This window comes from Pleurodeles waltl, chromosome 9 (assembly GCF_031143425.1).
Source record: "Pleurodeles waltl isolate 20211129_DDA chromosome 9, aPleWal1.hap1.20221129, whole genome shotgun sequence".
Lineage (NCBI taxonomy): Eukaryota > Metazoa > Chordata > Amphibia > Caudata > Salamandridae > Pleurodeles > Pleurodeles waltl.
Window position 1 is genome coordinate 504659212 of NC_090448.1, and position 18325 is coordinate 504677536.

The window sequence follows — 18325 nt, forward strand, 5'->3', positions numbered from 1 at the left end:
AGATGTCTAATAGTCTCTTTTTCTTCTTCTACTTAAAAGACTTTTTATCAATAGGTTATTCTTCTAGTTGTAAATAAGAGGACATTTGCTACTTTACAGATCTGATAATGCAATTGGTTGTGTTCAGGGGCGGCTCCTCCATTATAGTGGAGGTGTGTTGCCCCACTGACAAAAATGCCCACGGACACTGCCAAGATGTGAAAAATAAAATGGTTATAATGTTTTTTTATAACCATTTTATTTGTCTTTACCCATTCGGAAGCAGGTGTCAGGATGAGGAGGAGCCAGCTGAGTGCCTGTGCACTTGTTTAAATTGCACCTGTCTCTTTGGCTGATTGTCTTGTGATGGGCAGTCAAACATGCACACTTTAAGCCTCTCAACGCAGCTGTCTTAGAGAGCAAAGACAGCCCTCCAGTGCCCTCAAGGAGTGCTGAGAGAGCCCGCTCCCTCCGATCCTGGCGCATCTCTCATGCTGGTTAACAGCATGAGAGCAACACCAGAATTGGTTAAGGGAGATGAAGCCTGGAGAGAAAAAGGAAACCGGATCTAGGAGGACGTCAGTCACCTTGCAAGCAAGGTAAGTTATTTTTTATTTTATTTACCCCATCCTTAAATGTAGCATACGTGCATGCATGCATCCACCCCCATTCACTTAGCCACCCCACCACTCTCGATAGCTGTCAGCCACCCCCTGGTTGTATTATGATCAGTTGTTACACTACACACTAGTTACCCTGGAGGTTGTTATACTGCTAGACTACTAACCTTATATCCAGTTAAACTATTTCACTCGTCTTTGCTCTATGTTGACTGGTAATGTTTGTATTTTTTCTTTGGTGCTAGCATTTTCATTAAAGAACAGTCATAGTCTTCGCCTCCATGTCTTTATTAGAATCCAAACCTCCTGTTAAGTTAATGGGGTAGGTTTTTCACTGGCAGCTTCTTGCATATCCATGCACTAGAAAATACAGGTTGGCAAGTCGTCAAATTAAGAGGTAGAGCCAAGTCAACTGTCTGGCTCGGATTTTAGAGCACAAGATGAGCCTTGAAAATATTTGCTATGAAAATCATACAACGAACATCAAGTCTATTCAAATTTTGAAAAGTATATTTTTTTAACATGTGGAAGAGTTAACATTAACAAGGTACATGATAGGAGTGGATTGAGAAGTACTTATTAAAAGTGATAGTTGTAGAACTGGTACTCTGAACTCCCATATTTGAAAGTGCTTTCATACACAATAATGAAGAAAAAGAGTTTTGGTGAAATAAAGTATTTGCTTAAGATCAACAATTTAAAGTATGGAAGCAATAATTTATCCATGTTTTATGGTTTTACTTTACACAAATCACCCTGGAAATGGGTCTTTGTTTGTCTTTTCTATTGTTAAGGCTTTGGTTTTAACTCTTAGTTAATTTTGTGCAGTTTTTAAATGCAGCGCAAACTCGGGCTGAAGGCTGAGAGCTTTACACAAGCACATACGTTGTTTATAGGCAGAGGGAAATCAAGCAATGTGCCCAGAATCACAGGACGTTGAGCCAATACCAAGATTCGAACCTGGGTTCCCAGTTACATAGTTGGCAGCTCTGACAGTAACGCCACAGCCTGGGCAGGCCACGTGTTTCTGTGCTGACGTTTCATTTTTCTTATTTTTAGGTGGAGCTCACAACCACTTTGACGCGTTGTAATCTCTCTGTGGGCTTAAGCCACGCCCACCACTGGCCCATCACTGTCACTCTTTCATGGGCTTGCCTTTCTAAAGTCCTTTGTTATCATTGGTAAATGCTTTACGTTTGTTCCTCCTTGGGGCAATTATGTTACCGCCTTGGCCATTGACTGTCTTACATGGATAATTGCACGTTTGCTGATACATCTCACTGCAAACGAACTTCTTTTTCTCTTTTTCCTTTTTTTACTCCTTTGCACTCATGATCATGGCAACTGTGGCGCTTTGAATCGGCTCGATTTTGTCAACTGTTTTACTTTTCCTTTTCAATTTATGTGGCAAGAAAAGTTCAGTTACGAATTTACAACACTAATAGTTCTAACTCATGCAAACGCGAGACCCATTGCATTGCAAATGCTTGTTTGTCCAGAGTTCTTGTTCCGTGATTCTGGAGACTCCTGCCCTCCCCAATTCGATAGCGACATATGGGGGCATATTTATACTGTGCTTGCGCCGTTTTAGCATCAATAATTTTGACGCTACAACGGCACTGAGCTAACTCCATAGTTATATTTTGACACTAGACTCGTCTAGCATCAAAATATTGGAGTTAGCATCATGTTGTGAATGCGATAAACTACCTTGTGCTAATTAGATGCAAGGTAGGCGTTTCCGTCCACAATATGACACCAACACCCTACCACCATATTTATACTCCGGCACAGAAAGGACACGCACGGAGTAGACGGACCCAGATTACAGCACTAAGCCTGCTTCGCGCCATTATTTAACGCCTGGGACAGACCAGGCGTTAGGGTATCTGTGGACCCATTTCCATGACCAAACACCATCGAATGGGCCCACAGATGCCCACCCAAAGCCCCAGCAACCCCCCACCAGAGGGCCCCCATCCCGGGTAAAAAAAAATGTATGTGCCATTGGGACCCCTCACTTAGGGCCCTCAGCCTGGCACTGGGTCTTATGGCCTTGCCCAGGGGACACTGGTCCCCTGTGCTGGCCGTTGGGGTGGTGGGCATGACTTCTGTTTTTACTAAGTCATTTTTGGGTGCTAGTGCGTCCGAGAATGACGCTTGGCTGGTTAGTGGCATATTGATTGCCAATAACCAGCCTAGCGTCATTTCTGTCCCACTAGCACCTTTTACCCTACTGCCATTCCCCCCTCCGGCAGCGTCTTTTTTTCCTCTTTAGACACTACCCTATCCTTAGCTTCTGCTGTACCATTCCATAGGTAAGGATTTTGCCGCAAAACTGTTTTGCGGCAAAAACATAAATATGCAAGTTCCCCTCCCTCGGAAAGTGAAGGGAAACGTAGTTTGTGGGCAAGCCAACGCAGGCCCTCCCTCTTAATGAATGTAGAGGCTGCTATACGCTGAAAGCTGTTCACCAAGCCTGCTTCTCCAGTTCTGCTCGGTGTGCTGTTGCTTTGGTCTGAGCCCATGAATGGGCGAGGCTAAGCGCAAGCTCTACGTGACGAGCTTGCAGCGGCGTTTACGTTGGGAGGTGTAGGAACAGCCATGTGCACGGAGGAATGTACCGTAAAACAACCGAGAAACGAGGATGTAGTAGTTATGTTGTGTCACAAGTCATAACCGATAAACAACACCTACTTCTGGGCTCGAGGCAGCTTGGCGCACAGGGTAAAGAGTCTAATGACTGGTGAGTAAACTTTTTTCCCCAATGCTGATCAAGGCAGACTTTGCCCCGCAGCAGCTGAGTGGTGCTGTCGATCGCCAAGAGGTCTGCACAGCGGCGCTTTGCTCGCTGCTTTTTTCATTTGGTTTCTTTATACCCAATCTTATGCCGTCGTCACTGCTCCCTTGGATCAGCAGAGCTGCCTTACGAGCTGCGCTGTCTGTTATGTACTCCCGCATAGAGGGCAACGTTTGTCAAGTGTTAACTGTTCATGACCCAACCTTTTGGAAATATAAATAAGTGAAATATGCAGATTTCTTTAAATACTCATTTGCCACCTTACCCCACTAAAATACCATTCTTGGAGGATGGGGAAAACATCACTACATATTCTTATTCAGTACTTTAAGTGGGCTGAAGGGTTGTAGAGGTGTCTGTTAGGGGGCGTAGCTCAAACTGCTAAATCGTTGTTACTTCATAGTGTGTGACCCCCGGGATCCGACTGGCATTTTGGTGTGTCTATGAGCTTTCTGTTATTACATCCAGTTACACAACACAACTGGAAAACATCTAAAACCAGCCAGCTCTATTGGCTTTGCCAGTGGTTGTTAGCTGTTTAAGATAAATAAATAACAGTGAATTTGATTTGTTTTAAATCATATTGAGGATGTATTCATTCTGCAACAATAAGACTGTGAATTAAATCTTACTGAGGCCTGTGGAAGGGTGTTTTCCTCGAAGCGTCTCATTCACTCCCGTTATGTTTACTCTGTTAGACGTATGTGTCTCTACAAATTTTGTCCCTCTGCACACCTTACACCTTCTCTTTCTTCTGCACCCTCTTCTGAATGCAGTTCCTTGCATCTCCTTAACTTGACCAACATACTAAACCCACAAAACACCCACTCACCTATAAAGCCCTCCCTGGATGTGTTACATTTTAAATCCGTACTGATTTTTCCTAACCAGGTGGTCTTAACTTGTAATGCGTATCAGTATGGGCTGTATGTGACACCTGCACCTTGTAACCCATATTGCCTTGTGTAACATTATCTGTAGATTGATTTACACACTGGTATGATTTATAGTGTCTGTGTAATATTTGTGTTGTAAAGACTCGGACAGCCTACATGATAATGCTTAGCTCTATAAAATAATTAAATAAAATAGATTAGTGTGTGCTGTGTGAATCCTTATTTGTGTAATTTCTCATAGACAAAGTGCGTGAATCTCTTTAATTCAGAGGTTGAACAAAATGAAAAACCTGCTTCCAAATCATTGTTTCTCCTAAAACCGGCTAATTTTCGAGCAGAATGAGAGCTGATTGTAAAGTTAAGACCTGTCAAGGCTGTATAGAAGTTTACTATGAGAGCAAACAGGATATGCTCCACAACCTTAAAGTACTGCTTCCAACCGTCCTCTCACCAACGATCTCCACGTTCTGGAATGTCCCACACCTTGTCAACCAGCTAACCCAGATGCCACCACAAATCCTCCCTCTTAATAATACCTAAGGCCCAATGCAACAGAAAAATGATCCAACCCCTTAGAAATAAACAAAATAAGGTAAAAAATTAAAACCCAAGAAACGTCACAGAAAAAAACTATAATACAAAACAATGCGACAGCATTCACCCCATTACAAAATCCTTAAACTTCTTAAGAAGAACGTTTGATCCCTCATGAGTAGAAACTCCAGGTTCTGCAGGCAAATCAGTTAATCCATCAGAGACTATAAACAGGTTACCCTCTGTAGGACTATTGTCATTGCTTACAATGTCAGCACACTCATTACGGAGTACAACATTGTCACCTTGAACCACAGCATTCTCAGGCGTCACACCATCATTTACCAAATGCTCATCCTCATGCCACAACCATACATTTGGTCTAACCATATCCTTGCAAAAATTCTTATCACGTTTCAAAGTTAAAAGCTTGTTCAGGCCTCGAAAAATCATTAAAATATTACTGGACCTGCAGGACGAGTTACTTGAATAATCTACTCTACCTAACTGTAATGTACTTGCCCCGTAAACAGGTCTCACATTAAGTGATCCTAGGCAAATATTTTATTTTACAGTCTCAGGAGTTCTTTGTCTCCAGTCTTCACTTGCCCATTTTACCTTATGGCGGGCAGTTTGGGGAGTGACTCCGGCATTGTGGGGCTAACATCTTGTGCCCTTGCTTGCTTCCCAGAAGCAGTATGAGATTGAAAACCTGCTAACTGTTAGCTATGCTCCACCTAGGGTCGGAGATCGGGGTAAACAGTCAGCTATGCCCCTCCTCAAACCCCAGGGTCCTGCATCGCAGTAGGTGCTGTATGGACCTGATGCTTGGCAGTCCTGAGAGCTTCGGCAGGAGCTCAAGTTCTTGTGGAGGTGTCTTGCAAAAGCCACTTTATTGACGCTTGGAAAGTTTCTGTGATAGCAAAAAGCTTGGTTAATTGCAGACAAGCAAGTTGGGGGGAGAGGACATGAAGCAGTAACCACCCAGGGTCATAAGCTGCATCCACCGTTAATTGGACCGCATTCACAACCCACTGTGGGCCCCATCAAACTGGGATGACCCCTAGCGAGCCTGCCCAGACTGTCCACCTGTAATACTCCCCCCAAGCCATCATGCATTCTCACATATGAGTGCACCTTCAAATACGTGATTTCATTTCTGCTGTACAAAGAAAACTTCTTTTGATTGAGTAAATAGACTGAGCGTTTGGTCCATGTATTATAAGAGTAGCCCACATAAAGGGTACACATGATCTATGACTTGTCTTAGGGCCATATGTACGAAAGCTTTTTCCCCATAGACACAGAATGGGTCAAATCCTTTGGTACATCTGGCCCTTAGTTTACTAATAGCATTGCCATCAGCGCAGGAGTGTTTCTCAGTTTGTTTAAACACTCACTTTTAATAAATATCGAAGAAAGGTGCAAAAACCTCCCCACTAGCTTGCAGTTTTACTGATAAAACTTTATAGTGTATTTACAATAATCTGTGAAAATTGTATTTATCATTTGCACATCACCAAGTAAAGTGTTCTGCTTTGCTTTCATCCTATTAAAATATTTTTTAATCACACAGAATTAAGAAAAATGGGCTTTCGCAAATGCTAAAATATATTTTGAAATGTTTGTTCAATTTGCATAGTGATTTAAATGTGTTAGGAAAAATCTGACACTCTACAGCCTTTCATTTCTCACTCTTTGTACAGCAGATCAGACAGTTTACCTTACAAAATTCTGGAAGTCTGCAGTCAGAAGGAAAAGTAATTGCAAGAAGACAAACTGACTTTTGACCTCTGTCTCTGAACACAAAACATTTGTGACAAGATAAGAACAGGATTTAAAGGCGTCTTTATTGCTCCTTCTCTTTCTGAAAGAACAGAACCCCTGTTCTTTGTCAACTCGCCAAAGGGGGTGAGTAGGTCCTAAAAGTAGCTCAGCCTGGTAAAATAGGACGGCCATAGCGAGTGGGCGAGTAGATTTTTCGAGGTCTGTTGTAACAAGTAGATGTTCTTCCAAAGTGTCATACCTTCACATTACTCACCAGTGCTGACTTCATGTAAACTTCTCTCACTTGCCGAAGTTCAGACAATTTACTACAACTTTTCTTGGTCTTGATACCAAGCTTGACCTTCACCCAATCACCTTGCACCAAAGGCACATCTCACACCATATTTCTTGTCATAGTACCATTAACACACTCTGCCCCCTCAACAAGTTTCCGTTGATAACTGAGCCTGACCATTTGCTTTATAATTTCATATTCATCATGCAGAGTTATCCGTAGTAGGGGGTGTGGCTTGGCCGTCCTGCAACATGGCCACCTGTTCGACGTACGTCTGAGAGCTGTGGTGTGCCCTAACTGCAATGGGGAAGGCAGACCAGAAGCAACCCAAACTTACATTTGAGGGCAAAAGAAATGCAGCCAGGCGGGCAGGTCGTTGGAAGACTTGCCCCATGAGGAGGACGTGCAATCGCCCTCCGTGTAGGCTATGTTTGTGGACCTTAACCATAGCCTGGCCTGCATAGATGGCAAGTTAGATCATTTGACTGAGCAAATGGATCGCCTGAAGGAGAGTGTGCCACCCGTCTCGAGCATGTGGAGTCTCGCACCTCGGATTTGGAGGATGGCCGCCGTGGTGATGGAAAGAAGCTGTTGCAGATGGAACGTGTGCTAGAGCTAATCCGCAATTAGAACGAGGATCTCGAGGCCCGTTCCCACTGCAACAATATCTGCATTTTGGGTCTCCCGGAGACTACGGCCATAGGAAGGATGGAAGATTACGTGGAAACTATGTTAACTACGCTCTTCCCTGGTAAGCTCTCTCAGGTACTGGTGGTGAAGCGGGCCCACAGGTCGCTTGTCCCGCGGCTGCCGCCGGGGACGCCAGCACGCCCAATCATTGTGCGCTTATTGAATTATCAAGACAGGGACACAATGCTTCGACTGGCCAGGGAGCGTCGCTGTAGGAAGTTGGCTCTGTATGTACTATTTCAAAGTAAGAAATAGCGTGCACAGAGTCCAAGGGTTCCCCTAGAGGTAAGATAGTGGCAAAAAGAGATAATACTAATGCTCTATTTTGTGGTAGTGTGGTCGAGCAGTAGGCTTATCAGAGGGTAGTGTTAAGCATTTGTTGTACACACACAGGCAATAAATGGGGAACACACACTCAAAGACAATTCCAGGCCAATAGGTTTTTATATAGAAAATATATTTTCTTAGTTTATTTTAAGAACCACATGTTCAAGATTTACAAACAATACTTTAAATGAAAGGTATTTCACTTAGGAACTTTAGGAACTTTGAATTAGCAAAATAGCATATACAGTTTTCACACAAATGGCAATAAGCTATTTTAAAACTAGACAGTGCAATTTTCAACAGTTCCTGGGGGAGGTAAGTGTTTGTTAGTTTTGCAGGTAAGTAAACCACCTACAGGATTCAAAGTTGGGTCCAAGGTAGCCCACCGTTGGGGGTTCAGAGCAACCCCAAAGTTAGCACACCAGCAGCTCAGGGCCAGTCCGGTGCAGAGGTCAAAGTGGTGCCCAAAACACATAGGCTTCAATGGAGAAGGGGGTGCCCCGGTTCCAGTCTGCCAGCAGGTAAGTACCCGTGTCTTCGGCGGGCAGACCAGGGGGGTTTTGTAGGGCACCGGGGGGGGACACAAGTCAGCACAAAAAGTACACCCTCAGCGGCACGGGGGCGGCCGGGTGCAGTGTGCAAACAGGCGTCGGGTTTCCAATGAAGTTCAATGGGAGACCCAGGGGTCTCTTCAGCGAAGCAGGCAGGCAAGGGGGGGCTCCTCGGGGAAGCCACCACCTGGGCAAGGGAGAGGGCCACCTGTGGGTTGCTTCTGCACTGGAGGTCGGATCCTTCATGTCCTGGGGGCTGCGGGTACAGAGTCTTTACCAGGCGTTGGGTTCTTTGAAGCAGGCAGTCGCGGTCAGGGGGAGCCCCTGGATTCCCTCTGCAGGTGTCTCTGTGGGGGCTCAACTCTGGCTACTCACTGGCTCGCAGTCGCTGGGGAGTCCTCCCTGTAGTGTTGTTTCTCCACAAGTCGAGCCGGGGGCGTTGGGTGCAGAGTACAAAGTCTCACACTTTCGGCGGGAAACGTGGGTTCTTTAAAAGTTGCTTCTTTGTTGCAAAGATGTTTCTTCTTTGGAGCAGAGCCGCTGTCCTCGGGAGTTCTTGGTCCTTTTAGATGCAGGGTAGTCCTCTGAGGCTTCAGAGGTCGCTGGACCCTCTGGAACGCGTCGCTGTTGCAGTTTTTCTTGAAGTGGGGAGACAGGCCAGTAGAGCGGGGGCCAAAGCAGTTGGTGCCTCCGTCTTCTCTGCAGGGCTTTCAGGTCAGCAGTCCTTCTTCATCTTAGGTTGCAGGAATCTATCTTGCTAGGTTCTGGGAGCCCATAAATACTCAATTATGGGGTGTGTTTAGGTCTGGGGGGTTAGTAGCCAATGGCTACTAGCCCTGAGGGTGGCTACACCCTCTTTGTGCCTCCTCCCTGAGGGAAAGGGGCACATCCCTAATCCTATTGGGGGAATCCTCCATCTGCAAGATGGAGGATTTCTAAAAGTTAGAGTCACCTCAGCTCAGGACACCTTAGGGGCTGTCCTGACTGGCCAGTGACTCCTCCTTGTTTTTCTCCTTATCTCCTCCGGCTTTGCCGCCAAAAGTGGGGCCGTGGCTGGAGGGGGTGGGCAACTCCACTAGCTGGAGTGCCCAGGGGTGCTGTAACAAAGGGGGTGAGCCTTTGAGGCTCGCCGCCAGGTGTTACAGTTCCTGCAGGGGAAGGTGAGAAGCACCTCCACCCAGTACAGGCTTTGTTACTAGCCACAGAGTGACAAAGGCACTCTCCCCATGTGGCCAGCAACATGTCGGGTGTGTGGCAGGCTGCTAAAACTAGTCAGCCCACACTGGAAGTCGGGTATGGTTTCAGGGGGCATCTCTAAGATGCCCTCTGGGGTGTATTTCACAATAAAATGTACACTGGCATCAGCGTGCATTTATTGTGCTGAGAAGTTTGATACCAAACTTCCCAGTTTTCAGTGTAGCCATTATGGTGCTGTGGAGTTCGTGCATGACATACTCCCAGGCCATATACTCTTATGGCTACCTGCACTTACAATGTCTAAGGTTTTGCTTAGATACTGTAGGGGCACAGTGCTCATGCACTTTTGCCCTCACCTATGGTATAGTGCACCCTGCCTTAGGTCTGTAAGGCCTGCTAGAGGGGTGACTTATCTATGCCTATAGGCAGTGTGAGGTTGGCATGGCACCCTGAGGGGAGTGCCATGTCGACTTAGTCATTTTCTCCCCACCAGCACACACAAGCTGGCAAGCAGTGTGTCTGTGTTGAGTGAGGGGTCTCCAGGGTGGCATAAGACATGCTGCAGCCCTTAGAGACCTTCCCTGGCATCAGGGCCCTTGGTACCAGGAGTACCAGTTACAAGGGACTTACCTGGATGCCAGGGTGTGCCAATTGTGGAAACAAAGGTACAGGTTAGGGAAAGAACACTGGTGCTGGGGCCTGGTTAGCAGGCCTCAGCACACTTTCAAATCATAACTTGGCATCAGCAAAGGCAAAAAGTCAGGGGGTAACCATGCCAAGGAGGCATTTCCTTACAGTCGCCCAGTGATATAAAAACAACGAGCTCAGCATCTTCCCAGACTACACCCCTGGGGTGCATGCAGCCCGAAGGGCATTTCTCCTGGTCAAGCGCACTTTGAGTCAGATGAATGCCAAGTACTCTCTCATCTACCCTGCCAAATTGCGTGTACCACATAAGGGCAAGTTACACTTTTTTACAGACCCGAAACCGGCAATCAAAAAAGACTGTTCCCAAAAAAGCACCTCCGGCTTGCGGACGGGGCGAGTGGTGATGCCCCCGTAGACAGTGACCATGATTAAAATCGTTCCGCTGTTGGAGGCCGCAGGAGATCCCATATTGCGGACTGGAATTGGACGAGTTTTGACTTTGGCCTGCTCTGGTGCGGCCGGTTTTATAGTATGAATGGTACCATGATGCTCCTGCCCACCCACCCCAACCGGGGCGGTTAACGGATGGCCTCGCTGACGTGCCGCTGGATGAGTCCAACCAAGTTGTTTGTTGCTATGCTGTGGGTTATGAGTTTGGGGCGTGGGTGGGTTTGCTGGGCTGGCCCAATTGAGGGGCCAGCGTGGGTGGGGACCTGCAATGTTTGTTATTGGGGTTGTTGGTTTTGTCACTGTTTTACCCTCCCCACCCCCCCTCCCCTCCGTTTCGCAGCTGATGCTTCATGTGTGGCAGCTGGGGGCGCTATGCGATTTGATAGACTGCTCGGATGGCGTATACAAATGTGACTGCTGTTCATTGTCTTACTTGGAATGTCAGGGAGCTGAATGATGGACGCAAGATGAGATGGCTGTCTGATTGATATCTGTATGCTACAGTAGACTCACCTGGTTGCAGGAACGAGAACATGGGTGAAGGCTGGCTGGATTGGCGAGAGCCATATGGCGGTTTACTTGAGCTATGCGTGGGGTGTGGCGATCTTGATCAGGAAGGGGCTGCAGTGGCTCACAGGCAGGGTGCTCGCATACCAACGGGGTCGCTATGTCATGCTGCAGGGTACTTTGCAAGATAGGCCATTCCGTCTGGTGTCAATATATGGCCCCCATGTTGACAACCCCAAATTATTTGGGGAAGTTTGGCAATTGATTGGCTCGTTGGGCTCCGGCTCTTTACTATGGGGCGTTGATTTCAATGTGGTATTGGACCCAGAGGCAGACTGTGAGAGCCGGGCCAGACCCCAGCGGCTGCGAGGACATTGTCCCATCATGGCTTAGGGTGCTCTGGTGGACCTGTGGAGGGCAAAACATGGTGGGGATAGGGAGGGCACATGCGTTAATTACACACATGGCAGCTGGTCCAGGATTAACAGGTGGCTTGGTACTAGGGATGTGGAGCTTTGGGTGAAATCAATTGAGCGTAAGCCTCGCACCTTGTCTGATCATTCGCCGGTCCTGCTGGAGCTGCATATTCCTGGGGGCTCCAGCTGTGAATTTTCGTGGAGGTTGCCCTGGGGAGTGCTGGGAGACCAGGCCTTCAGGGAAGAGATCCGCACTGCTATTGTGGACTACTTTGATGTCAATCAGGTTTCGGTATCCTCGGTGAGAACTTTATGGGAGGCCTTCAAGGTCGTAATCCGTGGAATTACGTGGGTGTTAAAGGCGCTCAGACGGGAGTTGGCAGACCTGGAGGCGCAGCGTGCTGGCTTGGACCGGCGATTGGCTTCTGGCTGGTCTGGTGGCCTCCTGGCTCAACTCAGGGAGGCGCTGACTTGGTATGAAGAGGAGGCGGCGCTTCTCGAAGTCTGCTTTCTGGGTAAGGAGGCTAAGGTGAGGAGATATGGTGAGCGTGAGAGGGCTGGAAGAACGCTGGCTGCTATGCTCCACAAGCCGTGGTCTGGGAACTATATAGTGGAATTGACTGACTCGGCAGGGGTACTCTGGACTGGTATGGAGGAGGTTAAGCATGTCTTTGCCGACTTTTACTTGGACCTGTATGCTGAGCAGCCGGGAATGAGCGCTACAACCACTTCTGATTACTTTGAGGATATAATCCTGCTTTGGCTTGAGAACTCGCACAGGCAATATCTAGATGCCCCCTTCTCGTTGGAGGATGTGGTTCAGGTTATACGCAGTTTACTGGGCAACAAGGTCCCGGGACTGGCGGCTTGACGCCGGCCTTCTATAGGGAATATGCAGATATACTGGTGCCGCACCTCTTTGTGGTTTATGCTGAGGCGCTTGAGAAACGTGCCCTCCCAGCCTCGCTGCGGGAAGCTCTCCTTGTGACAGTTTTAAAGCCCGGAAAGGACCCGTGTAGTTGTGACTCCTGTCTGCCACTTTCGCTAATATAGACAATAAGATTCATTGCGGTCCGTTTACAGCCCCTGCTCCCTTCTTTGGTGCTGCCGGACCAGTGTGGCTTTGTTCCAGGGCGTTCGACATTGTATAAATCTCTGCACCTTCTTCGCGATCTCCCTTATGGTCGGCCTTGAGGATCGTGCAGCGGCAGTCTTTCTGGATGATTCGCTTACTTGGCCGTTCATGTTTGACTTGCTGGCTAGAGTGGGGCTTAGTCCTAGGTTCATCCAATTGATTCACCTGTTGTACTCGAAGCCGACTGGCAGATTGAAAATAAACGGGATGATGTTGGACCCCTTTCAGATTCCGAAGGGCACTCGCCAAGGATGCCCCCTCTCGCTGCTGCTTTTTGGGGTGGCGATAAAACCCCTTGCGGCGCGACTGCGACAGCACCATAATCATAGGGGGCTGGCGTTCTGGCAGCGTCCCATACTAGTTTCTATGTTTGCGATGATGTTGCATTGTATGTCTGCGACTCGCAGTTGCACCCCGATATATTGTTGGATGAAATGATTCGATTCGGCCGGATCTCCGGGATCACAATTAACTGGTCAAAGTCGGTGGTGATGCCCTTGTCTGATGCTACGCTGCAGTGCTGGTCCGGATATCCCCTCTGCTGGGTGGACGGGCCAGTGTGGTATTTGGGCATTTGGTTGAGCCAGAAGGTGGAGGAGCTGTGGTCGGCCAAGTACAGCAAGGCCATTGTGTGGCTGGAAGACAAAGTGGTGGCTTGACGCTCGCTGGCACTCTCGCTGACCGGATGCATTGCGATAGCGAAGATGGTGATTCTGCCTAAGTTATTGTATCTCTTTGTTAACTTACCTCTTGTCCTCAGAACCAGCTTTCTGAAACAACTTAAATCCTCGCTTGTTACTCTCGTATGGGTGGGTTGGCAGCCCAGAATTTCATGGGAGACTCTGACTCTTACGTTCGAGCAGGAAGGCCTTGCTGCCCCGGATCTTGAACTTTATTACCACTGCGCGCAGGCCCACTTTGTGTATTTTTGGTTACACCCCGTACGTTATTTGCCGTATCTGGCTCCTGAACACAACTCGGTATGGCCTGACAGGATAGCTGGGGTGGTTGGCGGACTGTGCAGGCCCTGTCGGTGAGGTGTGGACACTGCGTCGTGCTCGGCGAGATTGCGCTGGTGTACTGGGGTGTGCAAGATATTTGCGCCTTCAGTGCGGGATGTAGTGGGCCTTCCTTCGTCAGAGGATGGCCAACTGAATGAACGCCTTTGTGAGTTAAATAGGACTTCTTTGGGTCTTGGTTTCCGGAGGGGACGTTCGTCTCCTTGGAGAGCGCACTAGGAGCCTTCTGCAACACGCGCTCCACCGATTCTTCTTCTTCTTTAGGATCAGAGCCATGTTGTGGGCGTGGTACTCCTGCTTTCCTGCGACGCCCCCGATGTTTTGAGTGCTGGAAATAGTATACACAGCACCGTCTCCCCGTAGACTCATCATGAATCTATATGTTTGTATGCAGAATGTGGAGCTTTCTGTTGTGTCCAAAGTTAGAGTTCATTGGGAGGCTGATCTGGGTGCGCCCATTCCAGATAAGATGTGGCGATACTACTTCGCGCAGATATGGAAGCTCTCCCCAAACTACAGATTGCGCCTTATTCATTTCAACTTTTTACACCACCTGTACTATATGCCGAGCAGATTAAAGAAAATGGGCCTCTGGGCGGACGCTAGATGCAAACGTTGTTCTGCCCCTGGAGCGGACTTTCTGCATCTGCCGTGGAGTCCAGTCGTGGGGCGCTTCGTGGCCACTGCTCTGACGTGCTGCATGCGCTTGAAGAGATGACTGAGCTTGTGCTACTGCGCACCCCTGAAGTTGCCCTCTTTGGATACGTTGAGGATGTCTCCTCTGCGTACAGAAGGTTAGTGGGACTGCTGTTGCTGCTGGCTAAGCATAGGGTGGCGCTGTGCTGGGTGAGGAAACTGACTCCCGGGTGTGATGAATGGCTGAAGGATGCCACGTACTGCCAGGAACAACTATCGATTTCCTGGGAACTGATGCCAGAGGGTTCCCACCCACAAAATATATGGGCCGCCCTGAAATCCTTCCTCGAGGCCCGAACACAAGGAGGTGACTAGCTCCTTTTGCATCCCTCTGGGTATGGAGTTGTAGTCAATCCTCTCTTCGAGGTAACAAGGTATTGCTCCCCTTCTATGGGAGATAGGATAGCTGTGCTGCCCCCTCCCCTGCACCCCCATTTTCTTTTCCCCTTTTCTCCCTCTCCTCCCCGCTCCCTCCCCCGGTTCTGTTTCCTATGTTCACTTGCGACTTGTAAGGTGGGCACTCATCTAGTGAGTTACCCTATTCTGCTGATTGCTTTGAAGCTCGGTTGCTGTTGTTATTATTATGAGGCCTATTACCAGACTATGTTTACTGAACTGTTTGTACGTATAGAACTTTACTCTGTTTGGTGGTGTTTGTTAATAAATGCAATAAAATATATTTTTTTTTTAAAACGTTATCCGTAGTAAAAGGTTGCCTACCTCTCAAGATTCTGAAAGGAATGTAACAAGTCAAAGTAGGAGTGATTTTATACTCCAAATCATGCTCACCAACTCCATTTCCCGATCCAGGCCAGCATTAATAGCAGCATGCAGACTACCCATGGCCACTCTGTTAAACTGTGCACTGCGCCGTTTCCAGCAGGGTGATAAACTGGAGTGTGTTTCCTTTTTAATTCCAGTCCTGGCTAAAAATTTCTCCAACTTGTTGACAGTAAATTGTGGACCATTGCCACCTGGTCAGGATTTGGGAGTCCCCTCGCTCAAGAAAATCCCCTTGAGCACGGAAACCATCGGAGTCGAGGCCGGCTTACTAAAAAATTTCCAACCTCACAATTTAGAATAGAAGTCTAAGAGAACAAGTAGATATTTAGTTATACCGCACATATCTAAAATTGGACCAAGAACATCAATACTCAACTCCTCCCAGGGATTTTCTGGACACTTCACACTTCTTAGTGAAGGTTGGAAAACTGAAAGCGATTTATCTGAATTAGCACAATACTCACAGGCTCTTGCGTACCTTTCCATGTCAGTGTCAACTCCTGGCCACCAATATGAGGTCTTCACTCTTCTTTTTGATTGACTATGCCCAACTGTCCTTCATGTGTGATTCTCAAAATCCTCTCTAAGACTTTTAGGGGGCACCACCCTGCCACTTCTCAAAATGAAGTCTTTATCACTTAGATATCTCATCCTTCAGTTTGCAAAAGTTACTGTATTCTTCAGACTACTTGTTGTTGCAAGGCCAGTCACAAGCACTGTGTCCCATCACTACCTAAAGGTACTGAAAATGTCATTATCACCATAGCCAGCAATCCAGTCTTCACCTATATTTGCATCACTGTTCTTGTTGACTGTAGCAACCCTATACCCGTCCCATTCACTTCAGCAATGTACGCTTAATGGTAAGGGAGATCAGCTTAAACAATCTGCCACCTTATTTCTGTTACCAGGCAAATACGCAACATCAAGCACACAATCAAGAAGTCTCAAAGGCATCCTGGCAATACAAAGTGTTGCTTTAACCACACCACCAGATGTTAAAACAGTCACAAGAGGATTATGATCAGTGTGCAGTGTAAACCTTGAACCCCATAAATATTGCCTGCATTTCTCCATCACCCATACTGCTGCCAACATTTCTGTCTAGATCACGAAAGCTTTTCCTCAGCTGGCGGCAAGGAATGAGAAGCATACATCACAGTACACTCAAACACATCTGCAGAAATCTGTTAATGCATTGCCTAACCCTGTGCCACTGTCATCAGAAGTGAAAAGACTAGGAGCTGTAGAATAAAACCCTTGCAATGGAACTGCAGTATAAAAAATGTCTCATTTAACAGTTTCTAAATCCTTATGCAGCCATTCAAACTCTTGACACTCCTTCAATAATTGCCTTAATCCTTATGTTTTATTGCAACATTCTTCATACATTTTGAATAAAATATAGACAGTCCAGTGAAAGATCTGACTTCCTCTTTGCAGGTAGGTGCTGGTGAATTACTAATAGATTCAAAAATGTCTCTTTTGGGAGAAATACTCTCTACTAACTTCATGTCCAGAATATATTGCCAACCTCATTGAAAAGTTGCACTTCCTCAGTTCAGCAGTCAACCTTTTGGCAGATAGTCTTTCTAAAACCACTTTTTTCCTGTGATCGTGTTCTTGTTTATTACTACCCATAACAAGTATGTAATCCTGAAAGCATGTTAATCCCTCCAGATCATTGAATAACAAATGCATAAGACGCTGAATCACTGCTACAACCTACGCTGGCCTATACAGCATGCGCAAAAACCTCAAACACCCAAAAGGCGTAATTGATGAAGCCAAACTTGTACTAGAATGGTGAAGCGAAATCTGATGAAAAGCAGATGTAAGATCAGTTGTAGAAAATCACTTAACACTCTTAGTTTTTGCCATGAGTTCATTGTTTTTGGGGTGTTGAAACTTATCCACCACAAATGTTTTATTAAGGTCCCTAACATCAATGCACAGCCTTATTTGCTTGTTGGAATTCAGGGCTCCAACCAAGGGTGTCAGCCATTCAGTTCTCTCCATCAGTTCAATAATTCCACTTCTCTCCAACTTATCTAACTCCTTCATCACATTATCTCTCTCATTCTGGGGTTCATTACTCATTTTATAACACAGTGATTTCGCCCAATCCTTCAACATAATCCTGTGATAAAATCCACATAACTCTGCAACAGCACCCGAGAACACTCCAGGAAGCTGTTTTTGCAGCTCATCCTCCATGTGTACCACAGACTCTCCCAACAACAAAACCTGATCTTTGCTGTTGGGATACAGAGTAATATTTAAAGCCTCTTGATACATTTAAAAGTTAAAGTCCTATACTCAAGCATTGGAATTTTTGCTCCTGTGGGAGTAACTGGATGTATATCAGTAGGAGCTAACTCATTACCCAGAACTCTTGCAAACTTGTCATCCCACTCTGAGCGTTGCACAATAGTATATGGCAATCCAGAGTCTTCCACAATTAGTATATCCAATATGACTGTGTTGTTGTAAACTTTAGGGACCCAGAGATCGTACGTTGCTTACTCCACTTCAGTGCACAATCAAACCAAGCAGGATCTAACAGAGTTTTGAAATCCCAGGGGTTTTTCTATTGACATTTGAGTGAGAGGAGTGGTTTAGTTGTGCATCCACCAAGAAAAGGCCAGCCTAATAGATTCTGGGGGAACAGATTCTTGCCCGTGTAGCAACTTTGTTCCCCCAAATTCTCCTCCTTCGCTAGCAGAGTTAGACTGACTCCCTCTTATCCAGGAGGGTCCTACGACTAATGGAAGGGTGGGCGTACAATCAACGGAGGTTTACCTGAACTAGATTGGTGTCTTCTGCCCAAGAGCAGGGAGCGTACCTAGGTATTATGGGCGCAACAACAAATTTGAGTACAGCTATTTTAGTAATGTCCCTGACCCACATAGAACATGTGAGGAGAATAGGCTATGAGGCCCCATTGTATCAACCAACTTCCTTCCCTTCCCAGATCTTTTGTTAAGTTGAAACATTGCTGGAATCCAGGGCAAT

General features: G+C 46.8%; 1 protein-coding gene across 1 annotated transcript in view; it reads left to right on the top strand.

Moving 5' to 3' along the window:
* Positions 1–3158: 3158 nt before the first annotated feature.
* Positions 3159–18325, top strand: part of WDR89 (WD repeat domain 89) — a 42194-nt gene continuing 27027 nt past the window's right edge. The window contains exon 1 of the mRNA XM_069207364.1: positions 3159–3345. The gene's annotated coding sequence lies outside the window, so the exon portion shown is untranslated. The remainder of the gene's footprint in view (positions 3346–18325) is intronic.